This window comes from Aegilops tauschii, chromosome 7 (genome assembly GCF_002575655.3).
Source record: "Aegilops tauschii subsp. strangulata cultivar AL8/78 chromosome 7, Aet v6.0, whole genome shotgun sequence".
Lineage (NCBI taxonomy): Eukaryota > Viridiplantae > Streptophyta > Magnoliopsida > Poales > Poaceae > Aegilops > Aegilops tauschii.
The window spans coordinates 217,671,720-217,696,054 of NC_053041.3; positions in this window are offsets into that span (position 1 = coordinate 217,671,720).

Below are 24,335 nucleotides of genomic sequence, written 5' to 3' on the forward strand. Positions count from 1 at the left end.
TCAACGACGGTTGAATCCTAAGATGTAAGAAGTGGTAAGCAATGAAATATTAAAGCTTCTGGAAGCATGTATAATTTATCCTATTGCTGATAGTAGATGGGTAAGTCCCGTTCATTGTGTCCCTAAGAAGGGAGGTATTACTGTTGTTCCAAATGATAAGAATGAATTGATCCCACAAAGAATTGCTACAGGCTATAGAATGGTTATTGATTTCCGCAAATTAAAAAAGCTACTAGGAAAGACCATTACCCTCTACCTTTTATTGGCCAAATGCTAGAAAGACTATCAAAACATACACATTTTTGCTTTCTAGATGGTTATTCTGGTTTCTCTCAAATACCCGTGTCAAAAGAGGATCAAGAAAAGACTACTTTTACTTGCCCTTTCGGTACCTTTGCTTATAGATGTATGCCTTTTGGTTTATGCAATGCACCTGCTACCTTTCAAAGATGTATGACTGCTATATTCTTTAACTTTTGTGAAAAGACTATTCAGGTTTTCATGGATGATTTTTTCGTTTACGGAACTTCTTTTGATGATTGCTTAAGCAACCTTGATCGAGTTTTGCAGAGATGTGAAGAAACTAATCTTGTCTTGAATTGGGAGAAGTGCCACTTTATGGTTAACGAAGGTATTATCTTGGGGCATAAAATCTCCGAAAGAGGTATTGAAGTTGATAAAGCTAAAGTTGACGCTATTGATAAAATGTTGTGTCCTAAAGATATCAAAGGTATAAGAAGTTTCCTTGGTCATGCTGGTTTCAATAGGAGGTTTATTAAATACTTCTCTAAAATTTCTAGGCCTCTCACCAATCTTTTGCAAAAAGATGTCCCATTTGTTTTTGATGATGATTGTGTAGAAGTATTTGAAATACTTAAGAAAGCCTTGATTTCTGCACCTATTGTTCAGCCACCTGATTGGAATCTAGCCTTTGAAATTAGTGTGATGCTAGTGATTATGCTGTTGGTGCTGTTCTAGGACAAAGAGTGGATAAGAAATTAAATATTATTCATTATGCTAGTAAAACTCTAGACAGCACTCAAAGAAATTATGCTACTACTAAAAAAGAACTTTTAGCAGTTGTTTTTGCTTGTGATAAGTTCAGATCTTATATTGTTGATTCCAAAGAAACTGTTCACACCGATCATGCTACTATTAAATACCTTATGGAAAAGAAAGATGCTAAACCTAGAATTATTAGATGGGTTCTCTTGCTACAAGAATTTGATTTGCATATTATTGATAGAAAGGGTGTTGAGAACCCCGTAGCAGATAACTTGTCTAGGTTAGAGAATGTTCTTGATGACCCACTACCTATTGATGATAGCTTTCCTGGTGAACAACTAGCTGTCATAAACGCTTCTCGTAGTGCTCCATGGTATGCTGATTATGCTAATTACATTGTTGCTAAATTTTTACCACCTAGTTTCACATACGAGCAAAAGAAAAAGTTTTTCTATGATTTAAGACATTACTTCTGGGATGACCCACATCTTTATAAAGAAGGAGTAGATGGTGTTATTAGATGTTGTGTACCTGAGCATGAACAGGAACAGATCCTACGCAAGTGTCACTCTGAGGCTTATGGAGGACACCATGCTGGTGATAGAACTGCACACAAGGTATTACAATCTGGTTTTTATTGGCCTACTCTTTTTAAGGATGCTCATAAGTTTGTCTTGTCTTGTGATGAATTCCAAAGAATAGGTAATATTAGTAGACGTCATGAAATGCCTATAAATTATTCACTTGTTATTGAACCATTTGATGTTTGGGGCTTTGATTATATGGGACCTTTTCCTTCCTCTAATGGGTATACACGTATTCTAGTTGCTGTTGATTACGTTACTAAGTGGGTAGTAGCTATTCCAACTAGTAGTGTTGATCATAACACTTCTATTAAAATGTTAGAGAAGTTATTTCCCCGAGGTTTGGTGTCCCTAGATATTTAGTGACTGATGGTGGTTCACACTTTATTCATGGTGCTTTCCATAAATTGCTTGCTTGATGTTAATCATAGAATTGCATCTCCTTATCATCCTCAGTCTAGTGGTCAAGTAGAATTGGGGAACCGAGAAATAAAGTTGATTTTGCAAAAGATTGCCAATAGATCTAGAAAGAATTGGTCCAAGAAACTGGATGATGCATTATGGGCTTATAGAACTGCTTATAAAAACCATATGGGTATGTCTCTGTATAAAATGGTTTATGGAAAAACATGTCACTTACCTATTGAACTAGAACATAAAGCTTAATTGGCAATTAAAGAGCTCAACTATGATTTCAAACTTCCTGGTGAAAAGAGGTTGTTTGACATTAGCTCTCTTGATGAATGGAGAACCCAAGCCTATATGAAAATGCCAAGTTGTTTAAAGAAAAAAATTAAAAGATGGCACGATAAAAGGATTCAAAAGCGTGAGTTTAATGTAGGTGACCATGTCTTGCTATACAATTCTCGTTTAAGATTTTTTTGCAAGAAAACTTCTCTCTAAATGGGAAGGTCCTTACATTATCGAGGATGTTTATCATTCCGGTGCCATCAAGATCAACAACGCCGAAGGCACCAACCTGAAGTTGGTAAACGGGCAAAGAATCAAACATTATATCTCAGGTACTCCCATAAATGTTGAGACAAATATTATTAATACCATAACACCGGAGGAGTACATAAGGGAGACTTTCCAGAACGTTTCAGACTCTTAAAAGGAATAGGTATGTGGTATGGTAAGTAAACTGATGACCCACAAGTATAGGGGATCTATCGTAGTCCTTTCGATAAGCAAGAGTGTCAAACCCAACGAGGAGCTGAAGGAAATGACAAGTAGTTTTCACTAAGGTATTCTCTGCAAGTACTGAAATTATCGGTAACAGATAGTTTTATGATAAGGTAATTCATAACGGGTAACAAGTAACAAAAGTAAACAAGGTGCAGCAAGGTGGCCCAATCCTTTTTGTAGCAAAGGACAAGCCTGGACAAACGCTTATATAAAGGAAAGCGTTCCCGAGGACACATGGGAATTATCGTCAAGCTAGTTTTCATCATGCTCATATGATTCGCGTTCGTTACTTTGATAATTTGATATGTGGGTGGACCGGTGCTTGGGTACTGCCCTTCCTTGGACAAGCATCCCACTTATGATTAACCCCTCTCGCAAGCATCTGCAACTACGAAAGAAGAATTAAGGTAAACCTAACCATAGCATGAAACATATGGATCCAAATCAGCCCCTTACGAAGCAACGCATAAACTAGGGTTTAAGCTTCTGTCACTCTAGCAACCCATCATCTACTTATTACTTCCCAATGCCTTCCCCTAGGCCCAAACAATGGTGAAGTGTCATGTAGTCGACGTTCACATAACACCACTAGAGGAAAGACAACATACATCTCATCAAAATATCGAACGAATACCAAATTCACATGACTACTTATAACAAGACTTCTCCCATGTCCTCAGGAACAAACGTAACTACTCACAAATCATATTCATGTTCATAATCAGAGGGGTATTAATGTGCATAAAGGATCTGAACATATAATCTTCCATCGAATAAACCAACTAGCATCAACTACAAGGTGTAATCAACACTACTAGCAACCCACAGGTACCAATCTGAGGTTTTGAGACAAAGATCGGATACAAGAGACGAACTAGGGTTTGAGAGGAGATGGTGCTGGTGAACATGTTGATGGAGATTGACCCCCTCCTGATGAGAGGATTGATGGTGATGACGATGGTGACGATTTCCCCCTCCCGGAGGGATGTTTCCCCGGCAGAACAGCTCCGTCGGAGCCCTAGATTGGTTCCGCCAAGGTTCCGCCTCAAGAAGGCGATGCTTCGTCCCAAAAGCTTCCTTCTGATTTTTACCAGGGCAAAAGATACCTTATACCAGAAGATGGGTATCGGGGGGCTTCCAGGTGGCCCACGAGGCAGGGGGCCGTGCCCAGGGGGTAGGGCGCGCCCTCCAGCCTCGTGGACAGTGGGTGGCCCCCCTCTGGTGCTTTCTTCGCCCAATATTTTTAATATATTCCAAAACTGACTTTCGTGGAGTTTCAAGACTTTTGGAGTTGTGCAGAATAGGTCTCTGATATTTGCTCCTTTTCCAGCCCAGAATTCCAGCTGTCGGCATTCTCCCTCTTCATGTAAACCTTGTAAAATAAGAGAGAAAAGGCATAAGTATTGTGACATAATGTGTAGTAACAGCCCATAATGCAATAAATATCGATATAAAAGCATGATGCAAAATGTACGTACCAACTCCCCCAAGCTTAGACCTCGCTTGTCCTCAAGCGGAAGCCGATATCGAAAAATATGTCCACATGTTTAGAGATAGAGGTGTCGATAAAATAAAATACGGACATGAGGGCATCATGATCATTCTTAGAATAGCAACACACACACACACACACACACACACACACATATATATATATATATATTGTCATATGATTTCTTATGCTGAAGTAACAATCTATTCACAATGTAAAGTATGAGTCAGAAACTTCATCGAAAACTAACAAACTATGATCTCAGTCATTGAAGCAATTGCAATTTATCATAACATCGGAAAGAGTCCATATAAGAGCTTTTCAGCAAGTACACATACTCAACTATCATTTAGTCTTTCACAATTGCTAACACTCACGCAATACTTATGGGTATGAAGTTTTAATCGGACACAAAGAAAGATAGGGGCTTATAGTTTTGCCTCCCAACCTTTTACCTCGAGGGTAACATCAACAATAATGCTTTATGAAAACCCACATCCAATTGGATATATATATATCAGGATCTTTCCAACACATAGTGCTTGCCAAAGGATAAAGTGTAAAAAGGAAAAGTGAAGATCACCATGACTCTTGTATAAGGTATAAGACAAAAATAAAATATAGGCCCTTCGCAGAGGGAAGCAGAGGTTGTCATGTACTTTTATGGTTGGATGCACAAAATCTTAATGCAAAAGAACGTCACTTTATATTGCCACTTGTGATAGGGACCTTTATTATGCAGTCTGTCGCTTTTATTTCTTCCATATCACAAGCTCGTATAAAGCTTATTTTCTCCACACTAATAGATCATACATATTTAGAGAGCAATTTTTATTGCTTGCAACAATGACAACTTACTTGAAGGGTCTTACTCAATCCATAGGTAGATATGGTGGACTCTCATGGCAAAACTGGGTTTAAGGATATTTGGAAGCACAAGTAGTAACTCTACTTGGTGCAAAGAATTTGGCTAGCATGAGGGGGAAAGGCAAGCTCAACATGTTGGATGATCCATGACAATACAATTTATTTCGGATATAAGAAAACATAACCCATTACGTTGTCTTCCTTGTCCAACATCAACTTTTTAGCATGTCATATTTTAATGAGTGCTCACAATCATAAAAGATGTCCAAGATAGTATATTTATATGTGAAAAACCTCTCTTTCTTTATTACTTCCTATTAATTGCAACGATGACCAAAACTATGTTTGTCAACTCTCAACAACTTTTATTCATCATACTCTTTATATGTGAAGTCATTACTCTCCATAAGATCAATATGATCTCTTTATTTCTTTTTATTCTTTCTTTTTTCTTTTATTCCCTCAAGATCGTAGCAAGATAACCAAGCCCTCGACTCAAGACTAATCTTTATTATATATAGCTCATGGACTCGATTACATAGATAAGGATCAACACAAAAACTCAAAGCTAGATCATACTAAACTTTATTCTACTAGATCAAGATATAACCAAAAGGATCGAACTAAGAAAAACGGTAAAGATAGAAGTGTGATGGTGATACGATACCGGGGCACCTCCCCCAAGCTTGGCAGTTGCCAAGGGGAGTGCCCATACCCATGTATTTATGTCTCTTTCTTCGGAGGTAGTGATGTGATATTTTTGGCGATGATGCCCCTTAGGATACGGTTCTCTTCCTCGAGCTTATTGTCTTGCTGCTTAAGATCCATTGTTTCCTTCCGGAGTTTACCCGCGACGGCTAAAGCTTCTTTCACCCATGGATGTTGCATAGCTGCGGGAGAACAAGTAACACTCTTTTTCATATTTTCATAAGAAATAAATCTAGCATTGGGAGGGATGACCGAATTTGGAATTGCTGAGCTCTGGAGTTCCTCCGTCATAAATCTGGCTTGGAGACGAGAGGTAACTTCTTGATCTTCCTCCATGGCATCTATCCTTTTCAAGTCGGCCTCCATCTCTTCCTCAGTGGATGGCCCAAAGTAATCGACATCGTTGTTTGCTTTTGGCCACGGTGTCGGGTGAGATACCCGTCTCTCCCCGACTAACTCTTGAGAAGACATCTTGATCTAATCTGCGGCATAAAAAACTCAAAACAAAAACAGAGGATTTTGTCGTGGTACGGTGGTCAAAACCTTCGGGAGATCATATAATGAATTTTTGCTGACCAAAAGAAGTATCATGCAAGAAAACGGAGTCCGGAGGGCACACGAGGTGTCCACGAGGCAGGGGGCGCTCCCTCCACCCTCGTGGATGCCTCGTGTCCCTTTCGGACTACTTCTTATTTTCCTGTTTTTTTTTAATATTCCAAAATGGAGAAAAATTGCTATTAGAACTGTTTTGGAGTCAGTTTACTTACAGTACCACATACCTGTTCCTTTTCGGAGTTTGAAACATTCTGGAAAGTGTCCCTTATGTACTCCTCCAGGGTTACGGTGTCAATAACATTGGTTTCAACATTTATGGGATTACCTGAGATATAATGTTTGATTCTTTGACCGTTTACCACCTTCGGATTTGTGCCTTCGAAGTTGTTGATTTTTATGGCACCGGAACGATAGACCTCCTCATAACGTAAGGACCTTCCCATTTAGAGAGGAGTTTTCCTGCAAAAAATCTTAAACGAGAGTTGTATAACAAAACATAATCACCTACATTAAACTCACGCTTTTGTATCCTTTTGTCATGCCATCTTTTAACTTTTTCTTTAAACAATTTGGCATTCTCACAGGCCTGGATTCTCCACTCATCAAGTGAGCTAATGTCAAATAGTCTCTTCTCACCGGCAAGTTTGAAATCATAATTGAGCTCTTTAATGGCCCAATATGCCTTATGTTCTAGTTCGAGAGGTAAGTGACATGCTTTTCCATAAACCATTTTATACTTGGACATACCCATAGGATTTTTATATGCAGTTCTATAGGCCCATAATGCATCATCAAGTTTCTTGGACCAATTCTTTCTAGATCTATTAACAGTCTTTTGCAAAATCAATTTAATCTCTCTATTACTCAGTTCTACTTGACCACTAGACTGTGGGTGGTATGGAGATGCAATTCTATGAATAACATCATACTTAGCAAGCATTTTACGGAAAGCACCATCAACAAAATGTGAACCACCTTCAGTCGTTAAGTATCTAGGGACTCCAAACCTCGGAAAAATAACTTCTTTAAGCATCTTAATGGAGGTGTTATGATCAACACTACTAGTTGGAATAGCTTCTACCCACTTAGTAACGTAATCAACAGCAACTAAAATATGTGTATACCCATTAGAGGAAGGAAACGGTCCCATATAATCAAAGCCCCAAACATCAAATGGTTCAATAACAAGTGAATAGTTCATAGCCATTTCTTGACGTCTACTAATATTACCAATTCTTTGACATTCATCACAAGACAAGACAAACTTACGGGCATCTTTGAAAAGAGTAGGCCAATAAAAACCGGATTGCAATACCTTATGTGCAGTTCTATCTCCAGCGTGGTGTCCTCCATATTCCTCGGAGTGACACTTGCGTAGGATCTGTTCCTGTTCATGCTCAGTTACACAACGTCTAATAACACCATCTACTCCTTCTTTATAAAGGTGTGGGTCATCCCAAAAGTAATGTCTTAAATCATAGAAAAACTTTTTCTTTTGCTCGTATGTGAAACTAGGTGGTATAAATTTAGCAACAATGTAATTAGCATAATCAGCATACCATGGAGCAGTACGAGAAGGATTTATGACAGCCAATTGTTCATCGGGAAAGCTATCATCAATAGGTAGTGGGTCATCAAGAACATTCTCTAACCTAGACAAGTTGTCTGCAACGGGGTTCTCAGCTCCCTTTCTATCAATAATGTGCAAATCAAATTCTTGTAGCAAGAGAACCCATCTAATAAGTCTAGGTTTAGCATCTTTCTTTTCCATAAGATATTTAATAGCAGCATGATCAGTGTGAACAGTTACTGTAGAATCAACAATATAAGGTCTGAACTTATCACAAGCAAATACAACTGCTAAAAATTATTTTTCAGTAGTAGCATAATTTCTCTGGGCAGTGTCTAGAGTTTTACTAGCATATTGGGTAACATTTAATTTCGTATCAACTCTTTGTCCTACAACAGCACCTACATCATAATCACTAGCATAACACATAATTTCAAAGGGTAAATTCCAATCAGGTGGCTAAACAATAGGTGCAGAAATCAAGGCTTTCTTAAGTATTTCAAATGCTTCTACACAATCATCATCAAAAACAAATGGAACATCTTTTTGCAAAAGATTGGTGAGAGGCCTAGAAATTTAGAGAAGTCTTTAATAAACCTCCTATAGAAACCAGCATGACCAAGGAAACTCTTATACCTTTGATATCTTTAGGACACGGCATTTTTTCAATAGCGTCAACTTTAGCTTTATCAACTTCAATACCTCTTTTGGAGATTTTATGCCCCAAGACAATACCTTCGTTAACCATAAAGTGGCACTTCTCCCAATTCAAGACAAGATTAGTTTCTTCACATCTCTGCAAAACTGGATCAAGGTTGCTTAAGCAATCATCAAAAGAAGTTCCGTAAACGGAAAAATCATCCATGGAAACCTCAACAGTATTTTCACAAAAGTTAAAGAATATAGCAGTCATACATCTTTGAAAGGTAGCAGGTGCATTGCATAAACCAAAAGGCATGCGTCTATAAGCAAAGGTACCGAAAGGGCAAGTAAAAGTAGTCTTTTTGTAACATCCCAAATTTTCAATTTGGAATGTTTTACAATTATTAGCTAAGCATCTATGCATTTTGATTGAAATTGAGTGGCATTTGAAAATTTCAGAGGCAGTTGAGTTTTTGTTGTGAATGTGAACTTGATTTGGCATTGAAATTTATTTCAAATATCCCTGACAAATACTTGATCAAAAGTATGAGAGGAGCTAACATGACACTCCAAAATGTCAGAAGAAATTAATGCCAAAAGTTACGAATTCAAATTTGAGTTTTATTTGAATTTCCAAAAAAAATGTTTTTTATAAAGTTTCTTGTTCGCCTTTGAAAAAAATTCACGTTGTAGGATTTATTTTTTTGATTTTATTAATATATATATATGTCCTATATAAAAATACTATAGGTTTTTCTATATTTAGTTTTATCTCTTTGTGGTAATTCAAAAAAAATTAGGAAAAAGACCCAGGCGCAAGCCAGGCCAACCGGCCCAGCCGGCCACCCGACGCGGCCCACCAGCGCGCCAGCCAGCCAGCTCCACCAGCGCCCAACGCCCGAGCCGACTTCGCTTCGGTAGCCCGCTCACCTCCACCCCACTCTCTCTCGCTGACGCGCCGGCCCCACCCCTTCTCGTTTCCCCTCGCCCACGTCTCGCCGCGCTAGAGCGCGACCGCCGCCGCCCGTCACCGCGATCTTCTCGGGATCGCAATCCCGCGTCGCCCCTCGCCCAAGACTACGCCCTATAAAAGGCCAAGCCCCTCCTCTCTCGAACCCCTTAAACCCTACGCCCGAAACCCACCAGAGCCGTCGCCCTCTCCGTTCGCATCTCGCCGCCGCCACCTCGGTTCGCCGCCACTTACGCCGCCGGTGAGCACCCCCTGCCCATCCATGCTACTCCACCTGCACCGCCACTTCATCGCGCACCCCCCTGACATCCTCTCGTCGCCCAGGAACCACCGGAGCCCTCGTCCCCGAGCTTGGCCGCCGCTCGCCGGAGCTGCAGCTCACCAGGGAGCCGCCGCTGTTGCCCTCGTCGTCTCAGTCACCTCTGAGCTCCAGTGACTCCACCACCGTCTCCGCCTCGCTCCGCCGCATCGCCCCGACATCACCGTCGTCGCCCCGGACCACCGGAACCCCTCCGCCACCGACACCCGAGTCGCCGCCGTCGTCTCCGTCCGTCGCCGCCGTCCGCTGTAAGCCCGAGCCCCCTCCACCGTTGGATCTTGCATGTACGGCTTAGATTAGATCCGCGAAGGGTTAGCTTATTTTCAATAAATCGGTTTAGTTTATGGTTTATTTCCGGTTTAGTTCCTGGTTTAGACAGACCGGTCCGATCGGTTTATTCTGCTGAGCCCGTATATGTTTCAGTTAAAGATCGCTCGCGCGTTAGATAGTATTAGAGCGCTCACTGTTTCGGCCCGTTAGCGCCTTAGTTGTTTTTTTGTTTAATTTTCGTTTCTGTTTTTAACAGAATAGTTCCAATTTTGTAAAATCTATATCTCTTAGGTTATTTAATGTTTTTAGTTGATTCTTTTTTTTTAGTTTAAAAATTTCCTATAGTTTCTGTAGAAAATAGATTCGGCCATGTTTTATTTTTAAAAAAAATTGTTTATATTAGTTTTAGTCAGAATAGTATTTTTGCTATAAATTGAGCTAGGATTAATTTTTTAGTGATTCTTTTTGTAACTGCTTTGTTTCGACCTTGCCTAGCAGTAGGATTTTATTTGGGTATTTTTAGTCTTTATTAAAAATAGTTTTTATGCGAAAACAAGCTTTTCTAGTTTTTTTAGCTTGCTGCTGTTTTCTGTTGTTCTACTTATTTTTAAAATTTTATTTTTACCTCTGTTATAATTTATTTTAGATTAGTTTCTGTAGTTTTAGAACGTGAACTTTTATTTACAGAAAAAGAAAATGTTTTTTTCTTCTCCTACTAGTTGTTGGCTTGTAGCTCAATTGGTTTTCTTTGGTTTTGGTTTGATTGCTTTTGTGTGATTTATGTTAGCTTGTTGTTATGTTAATGCGATTGCATGTTATATGCTTATATGATTATTCTTTGCTTCGATAGAATTTCCAGAGTGTGAAGCCTGCTATTTCGAGTCGCTAGCTTTCGAAGACCGTCAGCCAGGCAAGTCATTTGATCATGTTTTACAATACCTATGATTTTGTTGCATTAGAATTATTCCTCCCCACCATGCATGCAGTAGGAGAATTTTTAGTTATGTTCTTGAGTAGTATCATGAGGTAGGATGAACCCAATTCCCCTTGTTACCATTGCCCGGGACGATGTAGTTTATTTTGCTATGCTCGTAGACGGGGTTGGTTGAGAGATTCATAAGGGAGATGTGAGACTCAAGATGGTGACAACCCCATGACTTCAAGCTCAAGATGGACTTCAAATTCACTACTGGGTGGAGGACGGTTGACGGGCACCCTGGAGAAACCAGCGGATGGCCGGGATGCATGGAGAAGCGTCATGACATCTTGCGGAAAGCTTCACCCAGCCACGAAGAGACGGATGGATACACCTTGACCGGAAGCTTACCTGTGCAGCCGCAAGCCATTATGGGCTCTAGCTGGGTTGACCTTACGCGTGACTCTAGATGGACGGTGCCAGCAGATGTAGAAGAACGGTAGGACATGGATGGGCACCGGTAGTGCCCAGAGAAACTCTACGGAAGACCTTGTTTCGTTCGTCCCGTCTTCAAACACCAGGCAGTGCAAAGACTTAAAGGAGGGAACGATTCTTGCGGTAAAGTGCACAAGACTCTGCAGAGTAGCAACCTAATCGATTAGCCGTGTCCCCGGTTACGGACAAATGAGCCTCTGGAATTGGAGTATTTAGGAAATCTCAACACCGACTTAATAAATTAATTGAGGGGTTATTTAATATTTGGGAATGAGACATTGGTTGGCGGAACCATCTCAATAACAATCAACATTTTGTAGTAATTGCAAGCAAGTCCTTTTGTTATAGGAAAAATTGGCCTTTTCACAAAACAATGAAACTTAGAGCCCCACAGCAAAATTGCATATAGTATTAGTAATTTTATTGTTGTTCTCTCTTCATGACTTGCCAGCATATTCAAAAATGCTGACCTACACAGCTGCAACGTCTTATGTTGCAGAGGAGTTTTCCGATCAGGAGTGAGGCTACGATCCACGCTTGGCGATTGCCCTATGGAGTCGGATGGACTCGCTATTCGTCTACGCTTCTGCAGCTTTATCTAGTTTATTTCTCATGAGTTGGCCTTCGGCCGAATTTATTATCTTGTAATAAAGACTCGATATGAGAATCGTGTAATAAATTCAGGTGTGATTGAACTTTGAATCTTTTCATCAATGTACTGTGTGTGCCAGCATGATCTTGGGATGGTACAGCTACACAGATACTTGACCGATTTCGGGTCGGGTCGCTACAGAGATGGTATTCAGAGCACACGCTGACCGTAGGACGTAACCCCTAGGATCGGAAAGCCATAGGAAGAGACTATTTTATTTAATATCCTTATCATTCCGTAATTCTCCCCTGTTCATTTCTGACTTCTCTCCGATTTTCAACATTCTAGATGGCCGCCGAGTTCACCCCAGTTCTGCTACCGGAGTTTTGCCAGCCAGATGAGACGATGCTTCTCGGCAAGAAGCTGGTTCAGATCGTGAAGAAGCTGAAGATTGCTCTGCCCTCAATCACCGGGAAGCCTACCAATGCACTTCCGATGGATACCCGCTACAGGATTAAGGTGCACATTCCAGGGAGGACCTTCGGAGGACATTCAGAGCCCATTGACTTTGAGTTTACCGATTTCACTTGGATCCTCGGAAGAGACATGGCGATTTATCGTGCACTTGGACATCTCCAAGAAGAGTACAGGGCCGAGCTCGACCCATCAGACCTCGCCATGATTTCTCGCAGAGCTAGGAATGGAGATATCATCCGTACCGTAGAGGACGACTCCATTCTTTCATATGTCCAAGACTTGGAGAGTCTCATCAGGAACCGGGAAATCCAGACGCGCCGAAACTCGAAGGTACACAGGAGGCTGTTGTTCCGTGAACTGGAACTGGAGGAGAAAGCACGCGCGGACTTCCTTGAACATGAAGAAGAAGTCAAGGATTTTATGGATAGAATTGAGGACCGGGATAAATATATTGCCACACTGGAGGAGAAGATGGACCTGGGAGAAGACCTTTTTCCGAGTGGAGATGATGGACCCCTCGTGAGAGATGACCAGGATTATGAAGAGAGCTCCACCGAAGTAAGCCGCAAGAGGAGACGCCGCTCCAGAGGACGACGCGCCAGAGGACGCCGCACCGGAGGACGCAAGGATAATTGATGAAGACATTTAGTCGACCGCCATGTTATATTTTTTTAGTCGATCAGTTAGGCCGTTATTTTCGATTAGTCGCGAGATTTTGTAATCCGAGATGGAACCTTGTTTGAGATGAATGAATAAATGATTGGTGTGATTATGATTGTGCATTCATATGGGTAGTGCTATTTTCTCATTAGACCCTTGTTCTATTCTAATTTCTCATCCACTCCAAAACACCAGATGCCTCCGAGACGTGACCCCGGTTTCAACTTTCCGCCGGAGCTCACCCAGCTGATCCAGCAGCAGAATGCCCTGATGCAGATGCTCATCCAGAACCAGAACAACAACAAAAACAACAACAACAACAACAACAACAACAACAACAACAACAACAACAACAACAACAACAACAACAACAACAACAACAACAACAACAACAACAACAACAACAACAATCCACCGCTACCACCCCTGTTGACAACTTGACCCGCTTCCTAAGGCTGAATCCGCCAGTGTTCTCTAGCAGCACTGAGCCAATTGTGGCCGATGATTGGCTCCGCAAGGTCGGAAGGGAGTTAGCCACTGCTGGGTGCACAGATGCAGAGAAGGTGCGCTTTGCCGCACATCAGCTTGATGGACCTGCAGCCTCTTGGTGGGAGAACTACACCGCCACTTATCAGGTCACCACCATGACATGGGATCAGTTCCAGCAGGCTTTCCGCACCGCTCATGTCTCAGCTGGAGCCATGAGTCTGAAGAAGCGTGAGTTCCGCAACTTACACCAGGGGAACCGTACTGTGGGGCAGTACGTGGATGAGTTCAGCAAATTATCTCGCTATGCCCTAGATGATGCGGCCACAGATGCCGCAAAACAAGAGAAGTTTCTTGAGGGACTCAATGATGAGCTAGGAATGCAGCTAATGGTGGCTACCTTCAACAACTACCAGGAGCTGGTAGACAAGGCCACCATACTTGAAGGCAAGCAGCAGCAGATTGATAGCCGCAAGCGGAAATATGGCCAGGGAAAGTACAACTCCGGAGCTCAGTAGAAGCCCCGCTATGCCCCATACACGGGAGGACATACCCATCACACCCATGGAGGACATAATCATGGAGGACATAACCATGGAGGGAATGGGAACAATCGCAACCACGACAACAACTCCAAGTCAGGCAATGGAGGCAATGGCAACCAGCACCGTCCTGCTCCGGCTCAGAAGGATCTGAGTCATATCACCTGTTTCAAGTGCCGAAAGACAGGACACTATGCCACCGATTGTCCGGAGGCCAAGCAGAGGAATGGAAACGGCAACGGCAATGGAAGCTCAGCAAAGAAGCCCAACCCTTTTCCTCGTGCTCAGGTGAATCACCTTGACGTGGAGGACGTCTATGATCAACCAGACACTGTGGTTGGTAAGTTTTTATTAAATTCACATCCAATATTGGTACTCTTTGATTCCGGTGCAACGCATTCATTCATATCAAGGGTAGTTGTGGAAAATTAGGGGTTGCCCACTAGAACCCTTAGAACCCCGCTTCAGGTCACTTCCCCAGGAGGAGAGATGACGGCAGGCTTAGGCTGTCATTCGACCCTCAGCATTGGAAACCATGATTTTCCCGCAGACCTCATAGTATTGGAATCCCAGGGATTGGACGTAATCCTAGGCATGGATTGGTTGACCAAGTTTGAAGGAAACATCGACTGTGCCCGCAAGACACTTTTGCTCACCACCCCGGAGCAGAAGAGGATCAAGTATGTATCCAGACGCACACCAATGAAGAATCGGGTGAATTCCCTCACGGGAGTTGTTCAGGAGGAAGTGCCCGTAGTGCAAGATTTTCCCGATGTGTTTCTAGAGGAATTACCAGGAATGCCACCGGACAGAGACATTGAGTTTTTGATTGAGTTATTGCCCGGCACAGCCCCAATATCCAAGAGACCCTATCGGATGCCCCCGAATGATTTGGAAGAGATCAAGAAGCAAATTAAGGAGCTATTGGAGAAGGGATATATTCGGCCAAGCTCGTCACCTTGGGGAGCCCCAGTTCTTTTGGTAGAGAAGAAGGATGGAACCCTGAGAATGATTGTGGATTATTGTTCATTGAACGATGTGACCATCAAGAACAAGTAACCTCTGCCGATGATTAATGATTTATTTGATCAGCTAGTTGGAGCCAAGGTATTCTCCAAGATCGATCTTCGATCAGGGTATCATCAGTTGAAGATTCGTGAACAGTATATACCCAAAACAGCTTTCACCACCAGGTATGGTTTATATGAGTATACCGTCATGTCATTCGGATTGACTAATGCCCCTGCGTATTTCATGAGCATGATGAACAAGGTGTTTATGGAATATTTGGACAAGTTTGTCGTGGTGTTCATCGATGACATATTGGTTTTCTCCAAGAGCGAGGAAGAGCATAAGGAACATCTGCATCTAGTTCTGGAGAAACTCCGAGAACATCAGTTATATGCCAAGTTCAGCAAATGTGAATTTTGGCTGAAGGAAGTCGGATTCCTCGGACATGTTATTTCAGGAGAAGGAATAGCAGTCGACCCCACCAAGGTCGAATCGGTCACCAACTGGCAGTCCCCCACCTCAGTCAAGGAGATCCGCAGTTTTCTCGGACTCGCAGGATATTATCGGAGGTTTATTGAGAATTTCTCCAAGATTGCCAAGCCCATGACTGAGCTGTTGAAGATGGAAGCCAAGTACATTTGGACCGAGGATTGTGAAGCCAGTTTTCAGGAGCTGAAGAAACGTCTGGTTACAGCCCCAGTGCTCATTTTGCCAGACATACACAAGGATTACCAGGTATATTGTGATGCTTCTCGTCAAGGACTCGGAGGAGTACTCATGCAGGAAGGAAAAGTTGTAGCTTATACCTCCAGACAGCTACGACCTCACGAGATGAATTATGCCACACACGATTTGGAGTTAGCAGCCGTAGTGCACGCACTCAAGACCTGGAGACATTTCCTTGCCGGAAACAGTTGTGATGTTTACACGGATCATAAGAGCCTGAAGTATATTTTCACGCAGAAGGAATTGAACCTCAGGCAGAGGAGATGGCTTGAATTAATCAAGGACTATGACATGAGATTGCATTATCACCCAGGGAAGGCAAATGTTGTAGCAGATGCCTTGAGCCGTAAAAGTTATGTGAACACCCTCATAGCTGGAGGATTACCTCAGGAATTAGCCGACGATCTCAGAGAGCTCCGACTGGAGATAGTACCGAGAGGATTTGTCGCCACCTTGGATATATAGTCCACTCTGACCAAAAGAATCCGTGAAGCCCAGAAGGCAGACAAGGAAATTGCAGAGATAAAGGAAAAGATGAGTAACGGAAAGGCTAAAGGTTTTCGTGAAGATGAGCATGGAACTTTATGGTTTGAGGATCGCATCTATGTGCCTAATGACCCAGAGGTCAGGAAGTTAATTCTTCAGGAGGCCCATGATTCACCGTACTCGATTCACCCAGGCAACACCAAGATGTATCTGGATTTGAAGGAAAGTTTCTGGTGGACAGGTATGAAGAAGGATATTGCCGAGTACGTAGCAGCATGCGATGTTTGTCAGCGAGTAAAGGCGGAACATCAGAAGCTGGCAGGGTTACTTCAACCTTTGCCGATACCCGAGTGGAAATGGGAAAAACATGGAATGGTTTTTATCACAGGATTACCAAGGACCCGTTCAGGTTATGATTCTATCTGGGTAGTGGTTGATCACTTGACCAAGGTAGCTCATTTCATTCCCGTGAAGACCACATATACCAGCGCTAAGTTAGCCAAGATATACATGACCAGGATCGTATGTCTGCATGGAGTTCCGAGGAGTATCGTGTCAGATAGAGGAACACAATTTACCTCAAAGTTTTGGAATCAGTTGCATGAAACTTTGGGTACGAGGCTGGAGTTCAGTACAGCTTTTCATCCGCAGACAGATGGATAGACCGAGAGAGTCAACCAGATTCTGGAGGACATGTTGAGAGCTTGCGCACTAGACTATGGATCTAGCTGGGATGACAATCTGCCATACGCAGAGTTCTCGTACAACAACAGCTATCAGACCAGTCTGAAGATGGCCCCTTTCGAAGCTCTATACCGAAGGAGGTGTAGAACACCATTGCTGTGGGATGGTGTTGGAGACCGAAAACTTTTTGGTCCCGATATTATCAGAGACTCCGAAGAGAAGGTCAAGCTGATTCGAGATAGACTCAAGATAGCCCAGTCGAGACAGAAGAGTTATGCCGACAGTAAACGCAAGGAGATAACATATGAAATTGGAGACCGAGAATATCTCTGTGTGTCCCCACTTCGAGGAATCAAGAGGTTCGGTGTTAAAGGAAAGTTAGCACCCCGGTTTATAGGCCCCTACAAAATCCTCGAACACAGAGAAGAAGTTGCATACAAGCTGGAATTGCCAGAAGGATTGTCAGGAGTTCACGATGTCTTCCATGTTTCCCAGCTGAAGAAATGCCATGCTGAGATGGCTGATATTCCTTTGAGAGACACAGTGCCCCTAGAGGCCATATAGCTCGACAGTGATCTGACTTATGAGGAGAAACCCGTCAGAATTCTCGAGACTACGAACAGAGTTACCCATAGCAAGATCATCAAGTTTTGCAAGGTTCTGTGGAGTCATCATTCCGAGGAGGAAGCCACCTGGGAGCGAGAAGAAGATCTCCGCCGAGACCACTCGCACCTATTTGCTAGCAAACCCGAATCTCGAGGGTGAGATTCATCTTAAGGTGGGTAGGTTTGTAACATCCCAAATTTTCAATTTGGAATGTTTTACAATTATTAGTTAAGCATCTATGCATTTTGATTGAAATTGAGTGGCATTTGAAAATTTCAGAGGCAGTTGAGTTTTTGTTGTGAATGTGAACTTGATTTGGCATTGAAATTTATTTCAAATATCCCTGACAAATACTTGATCAAAAGTATGAGAGGAGCTAGCATGACACTCCAAAATGTCAGAAGAAATTAATGCCAAAAGTTTCGAATTCAAATTTGAGTTTTATTTGAATTTCCAAAAAAATTGTTTTTTATAAAGTTTCTTGTTCGCCTCTGAAAAATGTTCACGTTGTAGGATTTATTTTTCTGATTTTATTGATATATATATATGTCCTATATAAAAATACTATAGGTTTTTCTATATTTAGTTTTATCTCTCTGTGGTAATTCCAAAAAATTTAGGAAAAAGACCCAGGCGCAAGCCAGGCCAGCCGGCCCAGCCGGCCACCAGACGCGGCCCACCAGCGCGCCAGCCAGCCTGCTCCACCAGCGCCCGATGCCCGAGCCGCCTTCGCTTCGGTCGCCCGCTCGCCTCCACCCCACTCTCTCTCGCTGATGCGTCGGCCCCACCCCTTCTCGTTTCCCCTCACCCATGTCTCGCCGCGCTAGAGCGCGACCGCCGCCGCCCGTCACCGCGATCTTCTCGGGATCGCAATCCCGCGTCGCCCCTCGCCCAAGACTACGCCCTATAAAAGGCCAAGCCCCTCCTCTCTCGAACCCCTTAAACCCTACGCCCGAAACCCACCAGAGCCGTCGCCCTCTCCGTTCGCATCTCGCCGCCGCCACCTCGGTTCGCCGCCACTTACGCCGCCGGTGAGCACCCCCTTCCCATCCATGCTACTCCACCCGCACCGCCACTTCATCGCGCACCCCCCTAACATCCTCTCGTCGCCCAGGAACCGCCGGAGCCGTCGCCCCCAAGCTTGACCGCCGCTCGCCGAAGCTGCAGCTCACCAGGGAGCCGCCGCCGTTGCCATCGTCGTCTCAGTCACCTCCGAGCTCCAGCGACTCCACCACCGTCTCCGCCTCGCTCCGCCGCATCGCCCCGACGTCACCGCCGTCGCCCCGGACCACCGGAACCCCTCCGCCACCAACGCCCGAGTCGCCGCCGTCGTCTCCGTCCGCTGTAAGCCCGAGCCCCCTCCATCGTTGGATCTCGCATGTACGGCTTAGATTAGATCCGCGAAGGGTTAGGTTATTTTCAATAGATCGGTTTAGTTTATGGTTTATTTCCGGTTTAGTTCCTGGTTTAGACAGACCAGTCCGATCGGTTTATTCTGCTGAGCCCGTATACGTTTCAGTTAAAGACCGCTCGCGCGTTAGATAGTATTAGAGCGCTCACTGTTTCGGCCCGTTAGCGCCTTAGTTGTTTTTTTTGTTTAATTTTCGTTTCTGTTTTTAACAGAATAGTTCCAATTTTGTAAAATCTATATCTCTTAGGTTATTTAATGTTTTTAGTTGATTCTTTTTTTTAGTTTAAAAATTTCCTATAGTTTCTGTAGAAAATAGATTCGGCCATGTTTTAGTTTTTTAAAAAATTGTTTGTATTAGTTTTAGTCAGAATAGTATTTCTGCTATAAATTGAGCTAGGATTAATTTTTTTTAGTGATTCTTTTTGTAACTGCTTTGTTTTGACCTTGCCTAGCAGTAGGATTTTATTTGGGTATTTTTAGTCTTTATTAAAAATAGTTTTTATGCGAAAACAAGCTTTTCTAGTTTTTTTAGCTTGCTGCTGTTTTCTGTTGTTCTATTTATTTTTAAAATTTTATTTTTACCTCTGTTATAATTTATTTTAGATTAGTTTATGTAGTTTTAGAACGTGAACTTTTATTTACAGAAAAAGAAAATGTTTTTTTCTTCTCTTGCTAGTTGTCGGCTTGTAGTTCAATTGGTTTTCTTTGGTTTTGGTTTGATTGCTTTTGTGTGATTTATGTTAGCTTGCTGTTGTGTTAATGCGATTGCATGTTTGTATGCTTATATGATTATTGTTTTCTTCGATAGAATTTCCAGAGTGCGAAGCCTGCTATTTCGAGTCTCTAGCTTTCGAAGACCGTCAGCCAGGCAAGTCATTTGATCATGTTTTACAATACCTATGATTTTGTTGCATTAGAATTATTCCTCCCCACCATGCATGTAGTAGGAGAATTTTTAGTTATGTTCTTGAGTAGTATCATGAGGTAGGATGAACCCAATTCCCCTTGTTACCATTGCCCGGGACGATGTAGTTTATTTTGCTATGCTCGTAGACGGGGTTGGTTGAGAGATTCATAAGGGAGATGTGAGAGTCAAGATGATGACAACCCCATGACTTCAAGCTTAAGATGGACTTCAAATTCACTACTGGGTGGAGGACGGTTGACGGGCACCCTGGAGAAACCAGCGGATGGCCGGGATGCATGGAGAAGCGCCATGACATCTTGCGGAAAGCTTCACCCAGCCACGAAGAGACGGATGGATACACCTTGACCGGAAGCTTACCTGTGCAGCCGCAAGCCATTATGGGCTCTGGCTGGGTTGACCTTAGGCGTGACTCTGGACGGACGGTGCCAGCAGATGTAGAAGAACGGTAGGACATGGATGGGCACCAGCAGTGCCCAGAGAAACTCTACGGAAGACCCTGTTTCGTTCGTCCCGTCTTCAAACACCAGGCAGTGCAAAGACTTCAAGGAGGGAACGATTCTTGCGGGTAAAGTGCACAAGACTCTGCAGAGTAGCAACCTAATCGATTAGCCGTGTCCCCGGTTACGGACAAATGAGCCTCTGGAATTGGAGTATTTCGGAAATCTCAACACCGAACTTAATAAATTAATTGAGGGGTTATTTAATATTTGGGAATGAGACATTGGTTGGCGGAACCATCTCAATAACAATCAACATTTTGTAGTAATTGCAAGCAAGTCCTTTTGTTATAGGGAAAAATTGGCTTTTTTGCAAAACAATGAACTTAGAGCCCCACAGCCAAATTGCATATAGTATTAGTAATTTTATTGTTGTTCTCTCTTCATGACTTGACGGCATATTCAAAAATGCTGACCTACACGGCTGCAACGTCTTATGTTGCAGAGGAGTTTTCCGATCAGGAGTGAGGCTACGATCCACGCTTGGCGATTGCCCTATGGAGTCGGATGGACTCGCTATTCGTCTACGCTTCCGCGGCTTTATCTAGTTTATTTCTCATGAGTTGGCCTTCGGCCGAATTTATTATCTTGTAATAAAGACTCGATATGAGAATCGTGTAATAAATTCAACTGTGATTGAACTTTGAATCTTTTCATCAATGTACTGTGTGTGCCAGCATGATCTTGGGATGGTACAGCTACACAGAGACTTGACCGATTTTGGGTCGGGTCGCTACACTTTTCTTGATCCTCTTTTGGCACGGGTATTTGAGAGAAACCAGAATAACCATCTAGAAAGCAAAAATGTGTATGTTTTGATAGTCTTTCTAGCATTTGATCAATAAAAGGTAGAGGGTAATGGTCTTTCCTAGTAGCTTTGTTTAATTTGCAGAAATTAATAACCATTCTATAGCCTGTAACAATTCTTTGTGGGATCAATTAATTCTTATCATTTGGAACAACAATATTACCTCCCTTCTTAGGGACACAATGAACGGGACTTACCCATCTACTATCAGCAATAGGATAAATTATACATGCTTCCAGAAGCTTTAGTATTTCATTTATTACCACTTCTTTCATCTTAGGATTCAACCATCGTTGGTGATCAACAACTAGTTTAGAGTCTTTCTCCAATTTTATTTTGTGCTAGCATAGAGTGGGACTAATGCCCTTAAGATCATCAAGAGTATATCCAATAGCAGCACGGTGCTTCTTCAGAGTTTTCAATAATTTCTCTTCTTCATGCTCTAAAAGGTTAGCACTAATAATAACAGGATATATGTTCTTTTCATCAAGATAAGCATATTTAAGAGTATCAGGTAAAGGTTTAAGCTCAAACACGGGATCACCCTTGGGTGGAGGAGGATCCCCTTGGATTTCAACAGGCAAGTTGTGTTTCAATATAGGTCCCTATTTAAAGAATACTTCATCTATTTCCCTTCTTTCATTCATGAACATATCATTTTCATGGTCAAGCAAGTATTGTTCTAAAGGATCATTAGGAGGCACGGCAATAGAAGCAAGACCAATAATTTCATCTTTACTAGGAAATTTTTTATCATGGGGTTGTCTACAGAAGAAAAATTAAAATCACGGGACATGTCCCCTAAACCAACAGTAACAATATCCTTTTCGCAATCTATCTTAGCATTAACAGTATTCAAGAAGGGTCTACCAAATATAATGGGACAAAAGTCATCTTGTGGGGAACCAAGAACAAGAAAATCAGTAGGATATTTAACTTTCCCACACAAGACTTCAACATCTCTAACAATCCCAATTGGTGAAATAGTATCTCTATTGGCAGTCTTAATTGTAACATCAATATCTTCTATCTCAGCAGGTGCAATATCATGCATAATTTCTTCGTATAAGGAATGAGGTATTGCACTCGCACTAGCACCCATATCACATAAGCCATGATAACAATGATCTCATGTTTTAACAGAAACAACAGGCATGCCTACAACAGGTCTATATTTATTTTTAGTATCGGGTCTAGCAATTCTAGCAGCTTCATCACAGAAGTAAATAACATGCCCATCAATATTATCGACCAAGAGATCTTTAACCATAGCAATACTAGGTTCAACTTTAATTTGCTCAGGGGGTGTAGGTATTCTAGCATTACTCTTACGAACCACAGTTGAAGCTTTAGCATGATCCTTTATTCTAAAAGGGAAGGGTGGTTTCTCAATATAAGCGGTAGAAACAATAGGATCAACGTTATAAGTAATAGTCTTTTCTTCAACTTTAATAGGTTCTACTACTTTTACTTCAATGGGAGGATGATATTTAAGCCACTTCTCCTTAGAGAGATCAACATGAGTAGCAAATGATTCACAGAAAGAAGCTACTATCTCAGAGTCAAGTCCATATTTAGTGCTAAATTCACGAAAAGCATTGTATCCATAAAAGATTTAACACAATCAAACTTAGGTGTTATACCTGACTCCTTACCTTCGTCGAGTTCCCAATCTTCAGAGTTGCATTTAATTCTTTCCAATAAATCCCATTTGAATTCAATAGTCTTCATCATAAAAGAACCAGTACAAGAAGTATCGAGCATGGAGCGATTGTTGAGAGAAAGCCGAGCATAATTTTTTTGAATAATAATTTCTCTTGAGAGCTCATGATTGGGGCATGAATATAACATTGACTTAAGTCTCCCCCAAGCTTGAGTGATACTTTCTCCTTCGCGAGGCCAAAAATTATATATATAATTACGATCACGATGAACCAGATGCATAGGATAAAACTTCTGATGAAATTCCAATTTCAATTGGCTATAGTTCCATGATCCAATATCATCACATAGCCTAAACCATGTCAATGCCTTTCCCTTCAAAGATAAAGGGAAGACATTCTTCTTGATAACATCCTCGGGCATACCTGCAAGCTTAAATAATCCACAAACTTCATCCACATAGATTAGGTGCATATCGGGATGTAATATTCTATCTCCTGTAAAAGGATTAGCTAGCAGTTTCTCTATCATACCTGAAGGAATTTCAAAGTAAACATTTTCAGTAGGTTCAGTAGGTTGAGGAGCAACTCTTTTCTCTACTGGTCGAGATGAAGATACCCCAAACAAGCCCCTCAAAGGATTAATTTCCATAGTAACAAGTGACAGTAAATTTCAGCACACTATATAAATTTTTCCTTACCAAATTCCACCTACCAGAGGCGCTTCACTCCCCAGCAATGGCGCCAGAAAAGAGTCTTGATGACGCACAAGTATAGGGGATCTATTGTAGTCCTTTCGATAAGTAAGAGTGTCGAACCCAACGAGGAGCAGAAGAAAATGACAAGCAGTTTTCAGTAAGGTATTCTCTGCAAGCACTGAAATTATCGGTAACAGATAGTTTTATGATAAGGTAATTCGTAACGGGTAACAAGTAACAAAAGTAAACAAGGTGAAACAAGGTGGCCCAATCATTTTTGTAGCAAAGGAAAAGCCTGGACAAACTCTTATATAAAGGAAAGCGCTCCCGAGGACACATGGGAATTATCGTCAAGCTAGTTTTCATCATGCTCATATGATTCGCGCTCGTTACTTTGATAATTTGATATGTGGGTGGACCGGTGCTTGGGTACTACCCTTCCTTGGACAAGCATCCCACTTATGATTAACCCCTCTCGCAA